Source organism: Pseudopodoces humilis, chromosome 10 (assembly GCF_049639895.1).
Source record: "Pseudopodoces humilis isolate 2021_Gansu_Grassland_sample_001 chromosome 10, ASM4963989v1, whole genome shotgun sequence".
Taxonomy (NCBI): domain Eukaryota; kingdom Metazoa; phylum Chordata; class Aves; order Passeriformes; family Paridae; genus Pseudopodoces; species Pseudopodoces humilis.
In genome coordinates, this window is record NC_142209.1 from 5,599,406 (window position 1) to 5,613,932 (window position 14,527).

At 39.1% G+C, this 14,527-nt stretch overlaps 1 protein-coding gene across 12 annotated transcripts in view; it reads left to right on the top strand.

The window, feature by feature from the left end:
* Positions 1–14,527, top strand: part of RC3H1 (ring finger and CCCH-type domains 1) — a 63,234-nt gene that overhangs the window by 497 nt on the left and 48,210 nt on the right. Inside the window, exon 2 of one of the 12 annotated variants that reach the window (XM_014261970.2) lies at positions 45–321. The exons of 10 other annotated variants lie outside the window; for them this stretch is intronic. The gene's annotated coding sequence lies outside the window, so the exon portion shown is untranslated. The remainder of the gene's footprint in view (positions 1–44; positions 322–14,527) is intronic. One more of the 12 variants, XM_088060346.1, reaches the window with a different exon arrangement.

The following is a 14,527-nucleotide window of genomic DNA, read 5'->3' on the forward strand; positions in this document are numbered from 1 at the left end:
GGCGGCTTTTGTGTGTCCCCTCTGCCTGCTGTTGTTTTTTCCAGGGGCTCTGCCTGCCTCTGCGTGAGAAAACTCATCCCTGTGTCGCATTGAACAACAGAGACGGAGGGAAAATAATGACAGACCCCTACCCGTCCCCGGGACACCTCTCCGCCCTGGGTTGTGGCTCTTTTGTCTGTCGTGCCTGAGGGAAGAGCGAGGTGGCTGCGGCTCCCTCTGCGTGGGGACAGACGATGGTGAAACCGCACAGGATCTCCCCGACTTGCACTAGTTTTTCCACCCTGGCATTGTTTTGGCTGTTGGATTACACCCACAGAGTGGGTAGGGTTTCATGCCGGGGGTGCGGTGTTGGTATAGCTGGGATTTAATTTGCTTTGATGGTTGGGAATGTCCTGGTGTCAGGTTTTGTCCTCAAAAGCCATTGTGAGGTCTGTCTTGTTTTAAAGCAGGGAACTGATGCAGGTTTTGGTTTTTTTTCCTAGGAACTGGGAATGTTTTGTTTACCTCCGCATGCCTTTTTGTCCAGAATGTATCTCTTTATTTTTATAAATTTTAGTCAAGTACTAGTGACAAATCATTTGTTCCTCTAGCAGAAGCTATGGTTTTCTGTGTGCTTTTGCCATATTGAAAATGGCTGAAGTGGGGGGAAAAAATTAAAAATTTGCAAAAATAATTAAAAGGTTCAAAGTAACCTGGATTGTGGCTGAGCTGCTTTAATCATTGTAACTGGTGTACAAGTGCTGTCATTTAATGACTCTGCTGGAAGATAAATGCAGCTGTTAAATTCAGCATTTATACTCTATTCACATTATTTAGCTATAGAATTGTGAGATAACACAGGAATACTATGAGGCAGAAGTTAATGTATTCCTAAACTTATGTTTTCTTACTTCTTTCGGGCTTATAAGGATGTTGAGGTAGTTAATTTTGTCAGCTATAAATGTCTGTATTGGTGTGTTTGAAGTAAATGAATGGGACTTCATGGCTGTATAAATAATCTCTGTTCAAGAGCACTTTGTACATTATTGCCAGTTTCTAAGCTTCACCAGGAGCACCATGGCTTTCTTCAGTGAATTAATGCACGATGCTGATAATAAGATCATGGTTCCCACTAACCTAACTAGAAGCAGACATTATCAGGCACCTTTTCCCTTCCCAGTGATAGCTTATGGCTTGGTCTTCCTGTCCTAGAAAAGGGTCTGTCAAAGTAGACAGTCTGACAGGCTGCTTGGAGGGAAATTTAGAAAGGCAAGTACCATCAGAGCAGTCTGTTTTGACAACCAGAGATTTGAGTTTGTCAATCACTTATGAGCAGTGGAAACCTTCATCAACATAAGTGTGCAGTAACTTGTATGGTTTCTGGTGTTTTGTTGATTGTTTTTGTGAGGGTTTTTTTGTCAGCTTTGTATCCAAACTAGCTTAGTTTAAAGTGAAGTATTTTAGAAATTTCTGATGGATTGTTGTGTGCTGATAGTTTAAAAAACCTAACGTTCCAGTGAACAGAAGACTGTTTGAATCTGGAAACTGCAGACATTAATATCACAGAGTTTAATTTAGGGGCATCTTGAGACATGTATTATTATAGAAAAGTGCTCGTGCTGAAGCAGCTGAAGAGAAATGAGCAAGAATGCTTTTGGAAACTTCTGTCATGTTGCCAATGGTTCACCAGCAATCTGGGTAGAGCCATTATCAACTTGTTGAATTAAACATGACAGAAGTTGAGATTCAATGAGTGTGTATATTAAAATAATGCTTTAATTCCTTTGTATGTGGTTCAGAAATCTTAGTTGACACTGATGCTGGCTACCTTTGATAGTGATGGCAAAAACTTACATCCCATTTAATTAGGGTCTCTATCTCTTAACTAACCAGTGCCGTAAAAGTGTGTTTACTTAGAAAATTGACCTTTCCCAGTCTGTAATATGTAGTGATATGAAGGATAATTACCTTTTTTTATTATTATTTTTCTGCACCAAGAATTATAGTTTACATGCTCAGTATCTGGGAAAAAAAGTTTAATCTATTTGAAAGAACTTGTGGAGTTCGTAGCTTTCCAATGGTATGACACGTAAAGTTAAATTAGAAGGAAAGAAGTCATCTGCGTGTAGGTTCCCAGACTTCCCGAGAATCTCAGAACAGTGATGCAAAAGCCACTATAAGGTATCTTTTAAGCAGATGACCTTTATAAAACTTTGTAATTTTTTGCAAAGCCTACTCATTGTTTAAAATTCTTCTCCCCCCTGGATTCAGTGAATCATTTTGCAGATTAAAGTCTGTGTGGTTTTGTGGTTTTAGTAATCAGTAAATCAGGTAGTTGTTTGCTGGAGCATCCCAAGTAATATTGGCTGGTGGGCCAGAAAAACAAATCTGACTCAAAGTACGTAAGAGATAAACCATTGGGGAATTAGTATTTTGAAATTAATGTCTTGGAATGTAGTAGGTAACAAATATGAAGCCATTATCATACAGGAATAAAGATATAATATGCTCCTATTGTGAAAGATTGTTATATAAACACACTGCACCAACTGAAATTTCAGTATGACCTTCAAGATTCCACGTAGGCTTTGTTACAATAATGTAGTCTGAAGTCTAGGGAGTCTGTTGACTGAGAAGGAAAGCCACAAATGTTTACTTATATTATATTACTTTCCTTTCTGTGCAGAGATTCCACAGTGTGCCTGGAATTATGTGCAGTTCCCATCACTGAGTCTGACCAGTTGTTTTACTGAAGAAGTTCATCTCTTGATAATTACTTTTTGCATCAGTCTTGTTTTCTTCATTACCAGTATGGTTAAAGTTGAAATGGTATTAGATTTCCAAGGGCTAACTGATTTGCTAATGAAATTTTTTATTTGTGGAACTGTTTTAATGGGCAAGAAGGTGCAAAAGTCCTGATGGCTTATTATAAGTAGATTTTTCTGATATAAAGATAATTTCTCTTTAGAGTTCTTAAGGAAACAGCTTTCCTGTTACTGCATGGTAGCAAGTAACCATGCTACTGATGGTTCTCCATCAGCTGGAGAAGAAAGAGATTTTGGTGATAGAAATAGCAAGAATTCAAAATCATTTGCTATAAATGTGTGATGTCAGAGGCAGTATCAGTTGTGCATTACTCTGTTAGAAAGTGTAGACAAGTGTTACATGCAAGTATGATGGGTGTCCCAGCATCACATTGAGATGACTTTCTAATGGAGTGAGAAGGAAGGCAGCTGCAGGGGGTCTAAGGGAAATTCTCACCAGATAGAGATGACTTATAATATGCATCATGGCATATACAAAAGGGCCTGGACATCCTATGCAGACTTTTACATGAAAACTTCTGCCCCACATGCTAGGTTGGCTTTTCTTCCCGCAGGGAGAAAAAAAAAAAAGTAGTATTTCAGGAAGCCTAAACCATATGAAGAATAAGATCTCTCTTTATCACTTGATTGTACAAAGTAGGTAGAGACCCACAATGTAAGCTACCTTGTTAGAATGAAGACTTTTTTTAGGAATGTGGACAAAAATCTTTGTATGAGAGAGAGATATGAGGAGGAGAGTGGAGACAAGGGAAGAGGATTGTTTTGACACATGAAAGGATTCTTTTTTTCTCGTTCTGCTCATAAGAAATAGAAGATACTGCAATTGAACTGAAAAGTGTTGGAAGTATTGCTGGAGGAACAGATCTTTCACTTGCTTCACACAGATTGGGACGGAGTTGCCATGTAATTTGATACAAAGAACAGAAGAGAGTGTTTGTGTCAGGGAATACTGTGGTGGGTCTGGAATTCAATATTACAGAAGCTGGAGGATTTATTGACATTTATGCCTTCCAGCCATGGTCACTAAAACCACCATAAGGACATGTTCTTGCCTCTTGCAGAATAGACCCCTTTCACTACAAATTGCTTGCAAAACCACATTTTAAAGTATTAGTTTTCAATTACTGAACTTCTAGTGTTTGTGGTGTGCATGTTATATTGATCTGAGACAGGACTACTTCAGCTATGAGACAACTGAAGGAACAAAGTGTTTGGTGTAGCTGAAATGGCTGAAATGTGCTAGGCTGGGAAAATGAGATCTCACAGGTGTTTCCTTATTCCTTTTAGTTTGTTTTTTGTTTTAACATGGAAAGTCTGGTTGGTTACATCTCTACTATTCCAGTTTAATAGGTGTTTTTTAAAGTGTTTAATTAAATACTCTTTCAAAGCAGGCTGTTAATCTTAAATTTAAATCTGGACATTTAAAATGTAGTTATTTTTCAGGATGCCTCCGTATTTATTAGACCCTGTCAGGATAAACTTTGAAAGTTGAGGTATGGTTGTTTTTAAACCTGTTGTTGTTAACAAAATGCTGGTTGATCAGCTGATGGAGCAGGAATGCTTGTAGCCTGGATCTGAAGGTCTTCTCGGCACTTTCTCCTGAGCTAATTTTGAGCAATTACTTTAGTTCAAATGGTGAGCAACTTGGAAGGATTTTCAACTACAACTTTTAACTTGCTTACAATTTAAAAAGGAAATATCTACCGGAGTAGCAAGAATCTCATCTCTTTGCTGTGCTTTGGAGGTTTTCAGGAGCTTGCAACTAAATAATTTTGATAAATTATGTCAGTGTTGGTTCCCAACTCAAAATAAGATGCTATCTTTAGAGCAAAAGGAGTAAGATTCAGGGAAGGTATTACAAAGCAAATTAATTGAAATTCATGCCACGGAGGATGGTCTTAACTACCTGCTTGTTAATGAACCAAATTCTGTGGAATGCTCCCAGTGTTTGGTAGGATTTAACTTTGTGCTTTGTTTTTACAGTAAACATTACTCACAATGACTTAGCACTCTTCACTCTTCATGGCAATTGTGTTTGAATTAGTGACTTCTCCATTTCCTACTACAGTGACTGTAATATAAATGCCCTTCAAAAGTGACTGAAATAAAACTCACTGTTGACTAACTTTTTTTTGTAAGTCACATACTTTCAGCTTATTGGCTTTCCACTTCCATTCCTTTTTTTACCACTTTAGAATGGAAGTCCTTCAGGTACTATTTGATGTTAGAACTGTACCAACAAATGGAACTGTAAGGACTTCATTACCCAGCCAGTTATAGTACAGCAAGAGTAAAGTGTTTTGTCCTGTGGGTTTATTTTTTTTAAATTCTGTGCTAAGATGCAAGAAGTGAAGGAGAAACCTTGGAATTAATGGAAACGAAATTGTAAAGCAACAGTAGAAAGTGAGTTTGATTACCTTAATGTGGCATTCCTGAATTGTGGAATGTTGCATAAACATTATTTTATGGCCATTAATGATTCCAGGAGTTTTGCAGGCCTAATGATAATTAAATCTCACCTTTCTGGATGTAAGCTGTTCTCTGGGAGGCTTAGGAGGAAAAGTTCCCCTGCCATATATACATGAACATTATGCTAATGAAATCTTGAAAAATCTGCTCATGAGTCCAGTGAAGGAATCATCTCTGTGGTGTGTCACAATTTAAAATTCCCGTTTCATTGTATGGAAATCAAGCCTGGGTTTTGCGCCAGAGATTTAAGTGGTTTGAGGGGACAGGAAACAGCAACATGCTGTCCTGCTTTACAATCTGTATATGGAAGAAAGAGCAGGAATTGTGAAGCAAGTCTCAGCCTCCACCCTCTACAAATGAAAAATCTTCACAGCTATGTATGATATTGCATATACATTTCTTGAGCTCTGCTAGAGCATTTTTTTGTTTAACATAGCATCTGGGAAATTGGTTCCAGACGTGTCTGAGGGGCTTCATACCAAATCACCCGTTCCCCTAATGTAAACAGAACTAATTAATCACATTTGAAAGATCTTGATAAATAGCTGTTTTTCATCATACAGAAATTGTCACTGGTCACCTGCATTCTTGTTAATTATTGTATGGGCAGACAAAATCCAGAAAGTTTTGGAAACTGGAAGATGGCTTGCTCTTATTTAGCAGCTCTGAAGGACAGTAATTCTTGGTCTTGCTTGCTTTGTAGAGGGGATATGAATTTTGGAACAAAAATAAATGAGAGCAGGGCAAAGTCTCACAAATTACTAAAGCAATTGCAAAGGTAATACCATTCTCTGATGTACCTTTCCAGACTTGAAATAACTTTTCTTTAAGGAGTTTCTCTTTGCTTGCTAAAATGCTCTGTTTTCTTTGTAGGACTGTTTTTTTTTTTCCTGGATGCATGGTTACCTTTACATCTCCTGTTCTCTTTAATATCTTTCATTTTCTGGTATTAATTTTGTTCTGGTCTGAGCCACTCATCAGTTCAGCCAGGTAACAGATGTCTTATTGCCTCTTAGTTTCATTGCTTTATAGTTCAGAGTTGCAGGATGGGTGGTTTGGAAAATGGAGCAACCTGTAGTACTCTTTGTTCTTGGACTTCACTGAGGACTATCGAAACATCGCTGCTTCCTCTGGAACTGATGAGAAGTTAGGGAGCATTGTGACCACTTTGTTGTCGTAAATTTGAAAGGATAGATGGAGGAAGATTAAAATAAGTTAAGCTAAACTGGCCTGATGAGATGGGCTGGGTTAGTTAAACCAAAAGCAACAACTCAGATTGTCTTTCCTGTTTTATGAGTCATTCTGACATATAATTGTGTAGAAGGCCTCCTGTAGAATTAATTAGAAAGGAGGCCTTATTAGTGCTGCAAAAATCTATAGTAAATTTTAATTTTTGTCTTCCTTGTTTAAACCTGGCGTTATGGATTGAAGCCTTAACACTGTAACTTCTTTGCAAGTGAATCGTAACAGTGGAAACAAATGTTATTCAGGAAAGTGAGAATTGCTTAAACTTCGGCAGGTTGGAGTAGACCAGATTATTTAAAATGTAACTGGTTTGTTGCCAGCTATTGTCGGATTCTACTGAAGAGGTGTGAGCCAGGAGGATTGTGTTCTGGAGTAACCTGTGTGTTGATTGTTAGTTTCCTGTACTTGCACACTGTATTAAATCATGCAAGCTTAAGGTACTTCTTCCATGCTACCTTTTAATGCTGCTTATCCACTGTTTTGTAGTTTATACGAAGCCATTTCTTGGTTTGAAGATGTTTAGCTTTGATTCCATCTGGTTTTGTCTCTTGAACATTTTATTCCCTTTTAAGGATGTACTTGTGTTAAGAAACTTCAGGGACATGAATAATTTCAGTGCACCGAAAAGGTGCCCGAAGTAAGGGTTGGCTGTGTTTGGAAACCCTCTAAATCATCCCATCTCTTTTTTTTTATAAAAGGTTCCCTGTTGATAACAGTATGAGAGTGGAGGTATAATGGAATAACCTAGTTCTGACTTGTGCCAAAATGCATTGTGAAACTGAGCTTTTCAGTTTTCCCTTTAGCTTAAAATGCTGCTTAGCATTATGTCTGTAAGCATGTAGGCATAAAGATTCTGCCGGAGTGCAAGATACTTCTTATTTTTATTAAAATAAGAAAGTGGAAAGCTGTGCACAAAGCTCTCAAAACACCTTACCTGGGAAGCAAAAAGGCGCAGCCCAGTTGGTTGCAAATCAAAATAAATTCCTTAAGTTATACTTGTACTAAATTTACCCTTTAATTATTACTAGACTTAAGACTTATCTTCTCTCTGAGCAGTGTGATTTTTTTCAGAATATATTCTTGGTGGGTGAAAATTTTAATCTGTCCTTAATGCATGATGTTCTTTCTCATTTCTGTAGCATTTGCAAAAAGGAAAAAATAAAAATAGGACTACTGAAATGGTATCAACACTGGCAAGTAGCTTTCAGGCTTTTTTTTTCCTTTAGCATTCATTCCTTTACCAGGAGTATTGGGAATTCATCAGTTAAGGCAGAATAACCTAAGTCTGCACTGTAGTTCATGGGAATACAATACTTCCCTCCTGATTTTCTGTAAATCGGAGAATTTACATTATTTCAGCAAACAGAGACCTGTAGTAAGCTTTTCTGACCACTTCTTTCTCAGTGGAATTTTTCTCTCAAATGCTTTTAACAAAATAGCATTCAAGGGCTGGGTGGGGATGTCTCTGGGTGTGTTTCTGAGGAGATTTGTATGCTCACAGCAGTTTTTCTGTTTTCTGTGAGTTTTTTGATTCAGTAGACTGGTTGAGAATAGAACTTGAGCTGTGTCAAACTGAAGCTTGGCCATGATGTAGGTGATTCCAGGACATACCAGGAAGAAAGGCTTCCACAGAAATCCTTGGTATTGGCATTTGAGGATGTGATGATGTGGCTATAGCATTAGGCATTACAGGAGAGGAAAGGGGTGTGGAGTCAGGATTACTCACCAGGTATTAAAACAGTCACAGGTATATTTTAGCTAAAATCTCGATTGAAAAAAACACCCAGCATTCTACAGTGTCATTCTGTGAGTAATAGAGGCATTCACCTGATAAATAAAAATGTGATTTATCCTTCCCCAGGAGAGGGGGGTGGGGGAAAAAAGCCCTTGCTTATTTACCAGTTCATATGACAGTAATTGGGAGCCTTCAGAAAGGGTGAGTGACAGCAATCCTTTCCTTCAAGCACACTGATAATTCATTAATGTAATTTCAGAAACTTGGTGTAGCTTTTGAGAAGTGGGAATAGTTAGTGATGTTGATGGGACAAGCTGCTATGTGAATTGTCATTGCAGAATAAAAATTGATGGTAAGACTATGGAAATCCAGTGACTCGAATATGCTAATAAATACATTTAAATACTTTGTTCTTGTAAGGTTTTGCATGCTGAATAATTCCCGGTGCAGTTATGAGGGCTTCACTAGTGCTATTACAGCTGCCTTTGGCTTATCCATTTTTAGAATTTTCTCTTTTGAATTCTTTGTCATTAGGTTTTAGCTTACTGTCATTGCTTTTATTCCAAAAACAGCAAGTGACTGAATACAGGAATGTGTAAAGGGATTGCATGGGTGGTAAGAGTGCTTCAATGCCTAGTTTTCCTTTCTTGTACTTTATCATATATTTGGATACCTGCTGTTTAACCAGACTTACACAACACAACTTACACAGACTTATGCAACACAAGTCAGAGGAAATTTAAATTATCAAATCATGCAAATATTGGCTGTACATGGCTGGCTTGTTATTTGTCATGGCTTGGACTGCAGCAACAGTGGTGCAAGGGGCAGCTGAGTTCTATTTTTAAGACTCTTGAAAGTAGGAAATTTGAAAAATGGAAGGTGCTTTCTGAGCAGTCTATGTGTGTCATAACTGTAAAACATTGATCAGATGTACTCTCAAGGTCCTGGAAAAGGTAGCACTGCAGTCAGGGTGTGTAAAGGCTCAAATACTTGTAGTCTCATAGCAGTCTGGAAGAGTGCCTATTAAAAGCTCATGGTGAGCTGTGCTAGCTACCTCAAGGAGATTGTTAATGGAAATTAAATCACCCAATTGAAGTACAGAGTTGCTTGGTTTTGTAGATATCGTTATTTTCTTTCTCAGTGTATTTCAGTCTTATCTTAAGATACTGGACTAGATAAGCCTTATCTAGCACAGTATCTTAGTTTTCCTTCAGTGAAGTCTAAATTTCTGTAAATAAAGTTCATTAGTGCAAGTTTCCCCTTTGCTTTTAAAAAGTTAAGCTGGTTCAGCATGTTGTGGAGATCTGTGTACTTTTTCTGGCAGTAGTTTGGGATAGTTTGTGAGATTGTATCCCATGGTTTTGTTTGGTTTTTTTTTTTTTACATCTTTCTGGTTGCTCATACTGCAATAATATAGTTGTAATATGTTTTTAGAGATGAATATATCTTTGAAGACTGGGAATGAGAAAAAGTCTTCTTTGTGGACTGCTCCATTTAGAATAAGTCTCATGCAAAGTAAGCAGTATGTGGGCTTCATTTTAAAAGACAACATTCCCAGTTTGGAGGAACTGTTTTTACAAGTCATAAGCAGCAAAATTCATCAAGTTGTCACTGGATTTTTAGTTGATTACTCCCAGGATTATTGCATTTTGCCTTCTTGATTGAATGATTTTCAAGTTATGTAACTTTAAACTTCTACAACTGGGGTTATAATTCAAAACCTCTTTATAAGAGGATGTAGGATATTTTTTTCCCAGTTGAATTCAGGCTCCTGCGAAAAATAAATATAACACTTATCAATGATAGGAGGATCAGTGAGATGTTGGGGGTTGGATTTTTTTCACATATACATGAGTCTCTTATGTTGTTTGCCCTATTAAAAGAATAAATGTAAGGCAACAGCTTTCATTTTTCTGGTTAAGCTTGAAATGTTTGTTACTGGTTTAAGAGTAGGTGTTTAATGGAACCCTGAAATTTGAGCCTTTTGTTTCCACTCATTAAAACTATGGATAGTTTTGCCATGGGTTTGACACTGGCTAGAAGCCAAGTATCCACAAGAAAAACCCCAAAAAACTTATTCTCCTCTGCTATAGTTGAGCAGAAGATGGGGAAAGAACAACTAAAAGGCTCATGGGGTGAGATAAGGATTAAGAGAAAACATTCTAAGGGCAAAATAGCCTAAAAATCAAAAGGTATAAAGAAAAATTTATTAACGGAATTAAAAGAGGGTAATGAGAACTAAAATAAACCTTTAGAACACCTTCCCCCCAGCCCTTCTTTTCCCTTCATTGACAGCAGAAGACAAAACATGGGGTTTGTAGTCAGCTTGTCACTTCTAAAAATCTTTTCTTCAGTTCCTTTGGGGAAAGGGATCTCTTCTGTTATGCTGTGGGGTCCTTCCCACAGGAGACAGTTCTGTGTGAACTTTTCAAATGTGGTTCTAATTTTCGTGAGTAGCAGTCCTGCCCAACCTGCTGCAATGCAAATCCCTCCGATGAGCAAAGCAGTCTTCCCACAACTATTTTTCATGGGCTATTTAGTTTGTGGGGTGTAGTTTTTAAGGATGACCTGTTCTAGAATAAAAGCAAGGGTCCTCTGTCTCTGGAAGCAAGGATTCTCTCTGTCTCTGTTCAAGTTTCTCACTGTATTACAGCTCTTTAGCATCCACACACTCCAGTGTGAGCACCTTTTTTTTTTTTTCATGGGCTGTGGGTGAAGTCTGCATCTCCTCATGCAATTCATGAATTACAGGGAAACTGTTTTATAATAGTCCTCACCACAGCTTGCAGAAAAATCTCAGCTCCGATGCCTGGAGCACCTCCTCCTCACCCTTCCTCCTTTTTGCCGACCTTAGTGTTGCCATGTTGTTCTCCTCACATGTCTTCACCTTTTCCTTTTTTCTGACTTGGGAGAGAATTGCTGTCCGTAGGTTTGCTCTCAGAGTCTATCTTTTTAGAGTTCCACAGCGCTGAAAAGTTGATTCTCTCGGGGGAACGCATCAGGAATTGCTGGCCATGCACCACACTGGTCACGTGGTCCCCGCTGGCACCACGCTGGCCGCTGACTCCACTCCGTGACTCTCCTCATGAGGGGCGCTGCCGTCGCTTCTGCCCCTCTGTTCGCAGCATTGCTGGCTAAAAGCAGCTAAGCAATTAAAGTTCATTGCGAGCCATGCCAAAATGGCAGCGGCCGTGTGGCACCGCCTTGGCCGGTCCTGGCCCCAGCCACCCCTGGTCCCATAGGTGCTCCTGCACTGGCCCTGACCTCATGGTTTCGGCTGTGTGGCTGCTCGTGGTACCAGGATAGCCCCTCGGCGGCATGGCCCCGACGGCCGCACCGGGAAGAGGCCCAGCGGCCCCCTAACAGAACCTCGGAGAGGCAGAAGAAAGAGAAATTGTGCTTATTTTTTTTCCTTTTAAAATACGTCATCGCAGAGGCGTTGCGGCCAGCCAGTGCGTCCATTGTCAGAGCCTTAGGGATTGGCTCTGCTGAACATAGCAGATATTTCGAAGAGCTTCTCTTTCAGAAGCAGCCTCTGTGGCTTTCTCTGCCTCAACTAAAAGCCAGATTGTGTTAAACTAAGACAACTTTCAATGATGTTGTCAAGCTGTAAAGAAAAAATTCTAATTTTATAAATCTAGACGGTGAGACTGACAAGGCTACAAAATATTATGTTATAAGGATGGGATTTTTTTCATGTAATTGAAGGTTGCATGAAAAGTGATTCAAAAGGAGTACCTTGCCCTAGCCTATTTTTGTACTCTGGAACTGCTTTTTTTAGCAGTGCTACAAATTGAATCACCAGCTTCCAGTATCGTTTAAAGCAAGTGAGCCTCAATTACATTCTGAGTCAGACGTACCTCTATTAACCTGCTTTTCAGCAGCAGTTGCGTGACTTCTCCTGCTGCTACTGAAATACTTTAAGCCCTCTGTGAATGGTAACTTAACACTGCCTAAAAATCTTGAGCAGGTTTGTGCTCAATAGCTCAGTGCTGAATAGTGATTGAAGAGTGTTTGGATTTTTGCATCAAATCTGTTAGAAGTTTGGAGAAAATCTTGTACAGTGTGTTGACTAGTTAATTTTTTATTTATGCAGTTGTTAACAAGAGAACTGAAATTCTCCAGGCTCAGTGCCATTTCTGCCACAGCTGCCTCTTGACCTTGGATGACTCCAGAGCTGTAGTGTGGAGTAGGTTGTGTTATTAAAACACAATTGCAGTCTCTGTCATGGAAACAGGTAAAATAAGATAAAGAACATAAGTTTCACAGATGAATAATATTCCTGCTATTATTGCAAGAGAAGCTATTAAAGGACTCAGCAAAGAAGTATATCTGGTTTTGTTTCGGCTCTGTAAGCTATTTTTGTATCCACTATTTTAGCATTTACAATTGCTTCCTTATTTGCATCTAGGTTCTGGGGGCAGTAAGGTGATGTGAGTTATGGACCGCTAGAGCATTCTCTGGACAGTACTTTCCTCGCTGCTGTAACTGCAACAAGCTGAAACGATGGCTTTGACTATATTTGCATAACTTGCACCATTAAAAATTGCTTAAATCTAGCATTGTTTTTGAAATTAGATCATTTTGGTGTGGATTTAGTATAAAGTAACAATTCCAAAAATTATTGCTCATATTCCTTATTCCATTTCACCTACTCTCATCATTCCAACCTGTTAGTGTAGTCATCCTTAACTGTTAGGATTGCTGAATAGCATTTAGGTAGCTAGTTAAAATTTAGTCAATACTTTCAAGATGGCTTCTATTAATGAAGAAATGTATAAAAAGTCTGTGTTGCCCCAGTTGTGCCTAAATAAGCTGCTTATGAAACTACACCTAAAAACTTGACAAGTCTACTGATGCTAAAATTGTCTGCCTTGAAGCTCCTTCTTTTGTGCTTCCCACATTTTTTCCCTTGTTTCTAGGACTTCTTAACCATTTAACAGATCTGGAACATCTTTTGGAGCCTTTTAGAAGTGAATATGGGAAGGAAGGGAATTTGGTTTGGATAGGCCTAGGTCTGTAGCAGAGATGAAGCATGGGCATGGAGACTACTTTCTGTGAAGTAGTTTAAACTTGCCCTGCTCTAAGCCTGTGCTTGCAAATGCACTGGGAATGCTAAATAGGTAAAGTTTCAGTATCTGTCTTCCTTGGTTGTAGAATGCAAATATGAGTCTGGAGCCTCACAAGGCTAAGGTGGTTAACACTTATTAGTTTATTTGGAGAGATTATATTCTGTTGCTGGTGTGCTAAATCTCATTTAGAGTGTCATGCTTATACATAGTGTGTTGGGGTGACAGATGCAAGATATTTACCTTTATCTGAGATGCCTAACTGACACCCAAGAAAGCACTGAATTTCACATAACACCATGGAGACAATGTTGAGAAACTGAAAATGTGAGTGTGTAAATTAGAGACTTTTTTAAATCACTGGGTGAGAAAGTTAAAGGTTTAAGCTAGTTTAGAAAATAGGAGGCAAGATAGAGAATTTAGGGTGTTGTCTCTTCTTCCTTCTTAATCTTCTTCTAGAGGTTTTTGAGTAGTAGTAAGTGATTGGATAGAGAATGCCACAGTGCAGCACACAGGTGTTGGGTCATGGGGTCACTAAGAAAAATAATTTACTTGACATTTGTTAATTGGGTAAATAGAGATATAAAAGACCTTGGAAAGGTTCTTTGTTAGCCATTTTGCACCTTTCTATCTTAGTGCGCGTAGCTCCTTGTACCTTGTATACATGTAATGTAGATAAAAGAAGAATAAACAGCCAAGTCCAAACAAGAGAAAACTGCCTCTCTCTCATCAGTCTCAGTCCGAGGGGGAAAAAGAACCCAGCCACAAGTGTCCTATCAAGACAGTAGTGTCTGTGATTTCCTTTGTTTACAACTTGGGTATTTTAAGATCATCAGAGTGGATCAGGTTGGAAGGGACTACAGTGGATCATCAGGTCCCACCTCCCTGCTCAAGCAGGGTCATCCCAGAGCACATGGCACAGGATTGTGTCCAGGCACGTCTGGAGTATCCCCAGTGAGAGAGACTCCACACCCTCTCTCATCTCTGTTCCAGTGCTCGGTCATTGCACAGGAAAGAAGTTCATCATGTTCAGATGGAACTTCCTGGGCATCCTTTTCTGCCCATGGTCTCTTGTCACATTGATGGGCCCTGGGGAGCAGAGCCTGGTCCTTGCTCTGAGCCATCCCTGCAGACAGGGTCAGAGACAGATGAGCGCCTCTCTCAGCTGGGTCTCCTTTCAAGGCCGAACAGCCACAGGTCCC